The following is a 7,018-nucleotide window of genomic DNA, read 5'->3' on the forward strand; positions in this document are numbered from 1 at the left end:
AAACCATCTACCTCACTAAAACATGCATACGATGCATCTATGATTTTAAAAACATGCTATTAAACATATGTTAAACTTGTTGAAGCATGGCCTACTGAAATCACTGAACATGAACACTAAACATGGCATACAAAGCGAATCATAAGCTAGCATATGTATCAATAAGAAAGGACTAACTAAAACATAGCTGAGTTAAACTAAAGCTGAACTAGAACTGATTTGACATATAATCACATGACTGATTGTGAGTTTGGAAAACTAATATCATAATAGATTAAAATACATAATCATGCTGCTAATGGGCCCGGTACTTTCTATGCGCGCATCCTTAGCTAGACCCGGGGTTGCAAATCCCGAATTTAGTAAGGTTTACTAGGTTATCTAAACCTAGGGACCGACTATGGGAGCCCAGCCCAATGGATATCTAATCCTGTACAGTGCCCCTACTGAAAATAAAATACTGAATCATAGCTAACTAATTTATCTTGCTTTTTCTAGGTTATCTGAACCTAGAGGCGACTGTGGGTGCCCACCCATTGGACCGTAGTCCCATATAAGTTGTAGCAAGACTAACTAAACTATTTAAATGCTTCTATTTCATTTACTGAGCTATTAAAAATTGTCTACTGTAGCATTTTACTGAGCTACGCATTTTATCGAACACTTAGTGTGCTCCAACTCTCCTCTCTATTTGGGAGACCACCTCTAGGCACCCGACAACGTCTAGAATCTCCAACTAAAAGAAGTAAACGTGTCTGGCCCATCTAGAGGTGCTCAACTAATTCCCTAAATCCGCGAGGAGGGTTAAATACACCTTATGCGTCGAAAAATCTACATATAACTAATTTAAAAGCATTCTATCATACGAAAACTACTTATACTGCAGGTGAGGGGTTTCTTACCTCTTACGTGAAGTTCCTTACAATTCTAAACGCTAGGTTTCCGGTGGAGAAGATTCTTTCGACGATCTTCTCGTGTCTACACGTTCCTCTCGCGGAGGGGAGCGTCCTTGAGTCGAAGTCGTCGCCGGAAGGTGCCCTTGGAACCCTTGGGATGGAACCCTAGCCTTGCTTGTGGTTGGCGCCGAGAGAGGGAGGAGAGGGAGAGTTGGCGTCGGTGAGGGTTTGAGGAGAAGGAATCCCGATCAAAATAAAACCCCACTTAATAATTTCCTATTTATATTAAGTGGTAATTCGGCCCAACTCTAATATAAATTTAATTGCCTCCCTTTCCTTTCAGCACGGCCCTGCTAGGTTCAACTGGTTACTAGAATTATCCGTAAACCATAGGTCTCGGGTTTAATTCCCGCGTAGGCCGTTTTCGTTTTCTATTTATTTTTGCTACTTCCGCTACTCTAAAAATTCCATAAAAATATTCTAAAATTTCAGACAAATCATAGAATATTTCTAAAAATAGTTTTGAGAATTTTCGGGCGTTACAAGTGCGTAGTTGAAGAATCGTTGAAAACTGTTATCTTGAGGCATCTAGTCAAGACAGGCTTATATAGCCTATTGAGGGCGCCTCCAATAGCATGAGGGCGCCTCCAACCCCGCCAAATCCACAGCGTCGATAAGCCCCATGTCGCTTGCTGATTATCCGCCTGAGGGGCCTCCAAGTTCCATGGAGGGCGCCCTCTGCCCAGTGTCTAGGGCATCTCCAAGCTCCATGGAGGGCACCCTCTGCCCTGTTACGCGGAGGTCTTCGACTAGTGCACTCGAGGCGCCTCCAAGCTCCATGGAGGGCATCTCTGGTACTGTTCATCTGAGGCTTTACATATTTTTCACTCCCTGCAAGATGCATTAATCCAAAATATAAAACATATCCGCAAAACAGAGTTAAGCATAATAAAATAAGATTAAGATAAATATTTGACAATCACCGGACTGTTCGGTTTTGACTTTAGATTTTCATCCGGAAACCTTAAGTCGAATCGACGCCTACTATTCCCTCACCGGGGAACGCGTCCTCACCTACTCCACTCAGGAGAGTTTACATGTTTGCCAAATCGGTCCTCCAGATCGACTGAACTTTTTATCTAGGGTTACCACCTCCTAGGACCTAAGGTTACTGCCCCTTAGGGTTTTCCATCACCTAGGGTTACCACCCCCTAGGACCTAAGGTTACCGCCCCTTAGGGGTTTCCACCACTTAGGATTATCATCCCCTAGGACCTAGGGTTATCATCCCCTAGGGTTTTGCACCTACCTAACCGCAGCTAGGACTTTACCTAAGTACACTTATGACTTCCTATAAAACTCATTCAACCTTGTTAGATAACAAGACAACTTAAATTTGAACCTTTTGACATAATCAAAACACAGGTTCGATCGTCGGATGCTTCCCGCACCAACAACCATGACTTCTTTTGCTTGGTGTCTAGTCATCTTGTCGTACTGGGTCTTCTCCCACTTGATATTTGTCCTATAACTCATCAAAATTCTTTCTGTTTGGTGTCTGATCCTTCTTATCTACTAAGGCTCCTTCTGCTTAATGATTGATCCTCCTAACTTATCAAAACTTCTCCTTCTACTTGGTGTCTGGTCATCCTAATCCTCACAGACTTCTCTTATCAAGTTTCTTATACCTGCACACTTGACATACTAGTTAGAACACATGCAACCTATGTAGTGGCCAGGGGTCAATTCTCAGGAATGGATGACTTGGGGTTTACCCCACCATGCGCTTAACGCCTGTGTACCTACATGTACATCCCTCCAAATCCGTGGAGCCGACACTAGGGGACCATTAATGTAGCAGATCATATGCAACCTAATTTAAATTCTTTTATTATACATCAAAATATAAGTTCGACTATAAGTTCATTATACGGTGCTAACTGCACCAACAAGATGAAAAGAATGTGATAAGATATCTTCAATGGATTGAAAACTACATGCTTATATACTAACAAACTAAAAATTTGGATGTATTAGGCTACTCAAATTCAAACTTTACTTCAGTTGTGTTGATTCATTGAAATCAACATTTGGATATATATTCAAAGAATTTGTATCTTGGAGAAGTATGAAACATGCATTGGTTGCTACAGTATTCCTTCCAATATGGAAGTCAAGTTCGTATGTTATTTTGAGACTACCTCACATATGTATGGTTGAGGAGTTTTATTTCTGGACTTAGAATTATAGTATCTATCGCTAAGCCATTAAGGACATATTATGACAATTCAACTATTATTTTTATGGCTAAAAATAACTAAAATGGTAGACAAATTTAAGTAATGGCATCACCATCAAGTACCTAGCCATAAGAGTATTAAATAAGACAATGATTATTAAACACACACTAAATTAATGATTGCAAATCTTTCGACTTAAGACATGCTATCATTGAAATTTAAGGATTATGTCAATAGAATGAGACTTGATTCTCTTATATAATTTTATTGTAAGAAAATTTTTTAAAACTCCATTTATGGTAAGATATTTTCTCATTTTATTTTATTTGTATATGTATTCATTAATTTTAGAAATATCATTAAATTTAATAAATATGTAATTTATTTATTAAGTTATATTAGCTCAAGAGACATGATGCATTTAATACATAGGAGATAATACTGACTCTCAAAGGACCTACCAGGATTCATGTATTTTATCTACTCCTTCACTAAATGATGAAATATATGATCAAATGGGAGAATGCTAGATAACTTTTTTTTATTACTATCTCAAATATTTCCATGTAGTGGTTGTATATAGTCTTAATGGGATATCCAGTTGGTTAGAGGGTGACAAACTTACTATAATGGAGTAAGGAATCAATTTCTAGCGGACACATGCATTTAGGAAAAAAGAATCCTTTTTACCCCTAACCAAATTGACAGTCGGAGTAGCTTCCACGTGACCAAGAGATAGAGTGTTATTAACAATCTAAACGAGTCGGGTCAAGATCATATTTGACTCCTCTCCAAGTGATCAAAGGACTTCTAGTCAATCGGAGAGTTTTGTTAATATTATCTAATGGATAAATGTTGTAGTCACGTCAGCATGAATTCAAGTGACCAGAGGAGTACTAAAAAAAAACTTCGAGGTAGAGTTTGAAATCAACTCAATCTCATTCACATATTCTCTTGTGCTCTCTCGCCTTTTGTGCTATGACAAGCTGCGACTTGTGCTTTATTTCTATTAGTGCAGGGTGCATAACATGTAACCCAAGATTTTAATATATGACTGAAGTTAAAGTTAGGTTAGTTGTGATCTAATTAGTTATGTGAAGTTTGCAAGTGCAGGATGTTGGGGTATGTCCGATGTGGAGTGTGCTAAAACACATTTCAAAAATATGTGCAGTGGAAATAAAAACATAATAATTCTTAATTATTACATTACACATACCAAACACATGCAAGGATACAATATGACCAGACATTATCACATAATTAAAATTGTATGAAAAATAAATTTACGCTAGGTATACCTGACTGATGATGCAAAGTGGAAAGGACATCAACTAGAAAATCCAATGAAATTTGCCTCTACTCGTATATACGCCGAGTTATTGTTGAGACGACTTCGCAAAGCCATGAGTTGTTCATCTCCGATCAGTACTAGCCAAGCATGAAGACTAAGAAATCCGAGAGAACTACCACTACACGATTTGGAGAGCGGCGCGACGCCGAAATCGTCGACACTAAATTCCTCGGCACTGAATTAGTCGACATTAAATTCATTGGCATTGAATTCGTCGACATCGAATTTGTCGACACCAAATTCATCGGCACCGAATTCGATGGTTGAAGATGGTCGGTGGTAACTCTTAGCAGGCAAGAGCTTGAGCGACAGTTAGAGAGAGGGAGAGGGAGAAGAGGATGAGAAGAAACATAATTAAATTAGAGTTTTCTTTCAAAAATCAAATCCTTATTCTCTTATCCTCATAGAAGGTATTTATATACTTCTACATGACTTAGGGAGCAAGTAATCTCCCTAATCCAATAAGCAAAGTTAATTTGATTCATTACCATTAAGATTAAGTTTAGTTCAAAACTAAACCATTATAGTTCATAATTAAACCAAACCCTTTTGATTTATTATTAAACCAAGTTGTTTCATAACTAAACTAAACTCCTTTTGATTTATTATCAAATCATAATGAATCTATATCTCCTACAATAGTCATGGCCCATCGGTGCTTCCGTTCCGACAAATATCTTTCCATATTTGTTCTTTTTATTTGGTCCAACCAAACTCTATCTCTCTCTTGATTTGAGAATTCAATTTTCAAATTCGTTTTAAGTCTCTAAGATAAACTCGTAGTGTGTGTAATCTTATAGGTTCCCGCTTATGTTGATCACCCATAATTAATCACTAATTATGGAATGATTATGAATGACACCTAGTAGTACATCACTATACTGAAAATGGTTATACTTCTAAGTCAAAAAATAAGAAGGAGAAGAAACAAGCTGTTTCAGCAAAGAAGGTGAATAAACCTAAAGGTACAGGACAAAAAGCTGGAATGAAGAAGCCGAAGGGAAAGTGCTTCATCTGTAAGCAGTCAGGACATTGGAAGGCAGACTGCCCTCGTAGGAAAGAGAACAATAAAGGTATATCTCATTCTTTAGTAGTTGAAACATGTTTAGTGGTGTTATCTACCAGTACCTGGTGTGTAGATACGGGAGCCACTGATCATGTCTGCAACTCTTTGCAGGGGTTCCAGGAAACCCGACGACTATTTGAAGGAGAGATAACTGTTTACATGAGCAATGCTACTAAGGTGGCGGCTGTTGCAGTGAGAGACGTCTACTTATCTTTTGATAGGAATGGAAGTTTGGTTTTAAGAAATTGTCTTTATGTACCCAATTTCAGAAAGAATTTAATTTCAATTTCTAAACTGTATTTGGATGGATATTCTGTTTCTTTTAATAACAATGTGGTTATAAAGAGAAATAGGGTTATTATCTGTTCTGGTGCATTGGTTGGTAATTTATATACTTTAAATCCAATTTCTTCCATAAAGCAACAGATGGATATTAATAACACATCTTCTAATTCCAATAAGAGAAAGGAACCTTCGGAGATGAACCAAACATATCTTTGGCATCTAAGACTTGGTCATATTAACTTAAGTAGGATTCAAAGGCTTATAGCTGATGGACTCTTGGGTTCATTAGTGGTGGAAAACTTTTCAACCTGTGAATCTTGCTTGGAAGGTAAAATGACCAAGAGACCTTTTAAGGCCAAGGGGTATAGAGCCAAAGATGTGTTAAAACTGGTTCATTCTGATTTGTGTGGTCCTATGTCTATCCAGGCAAGAGGTGGTTTCGAATAATTTGTCTCTTTTATAAACGATTATTCGAAATACGGATACATTTACTTGATGCGCCGTAAGTCAAAGTGCTTTGATAAGTTCCAAGAGTACAAGGCTGATGTGGAGAAACGTCTTGGTAAAAGTATCAAGACACTACGGTCTGATTGTGGTGGCGAATACCTCTTAAGAGAGTTTAGGAATTACTTATCAGAAGCTGGGATTCAATCCCAATTATCCACACCTGGTACACCCCAACAAAATGGTGTGGCAGAATGAAGGAATATGACTCTTATGGAGATGGTTAGATCGATGATGAGTTATTCAGAATTACCAAATTCGTTTTGGGGATACGCTTTGGAAACGACAGTGCACATTCTGAACTTGGTACCTTCTAAATCAGTATCCTCTACTCCCACAGAATTGTGGAATGGGCAAAAGCCTAGTTTGAGACATATTCGGATTTGGGGTAGTCCAGCACATGTGCTGAAAGCATATGCTGATTAATTGGAATCTCGTATAGAAGTTCGCGTGTTGTGGGGTATCTTAGAGGAACGAAAGATGGTTTATTTTATAGTCCTAAAGATCAGAAGGTCATTGTTAGCACCAATGTCCAATTTTTAGAAGAAGACTATATAATGGACCACAAGTCCAAAAGTAAAATTGTTCTAGAATAAATGAGAGATGACATGTCTACTTTAGCACCAACAGTACAAGATGAAGTACCACAAGAAACTGCAACACGTGTTACAAATGAT

This window comes from Zingiber officinale, chromosome 4A, assembly GCF_018446385.1.
Source record: "Zingiber officinale cultivar Zhangliang chromosome 4A, Zo_v1.1, whole genome shotgun sequence".
Taxonomy (NCBI): Eukaryota; Viridiplantae; Streptophyta; class Magnoliopsida; order Zingiberales; family Zingiberaceae; genus Zingiber; species Zingiber officinale.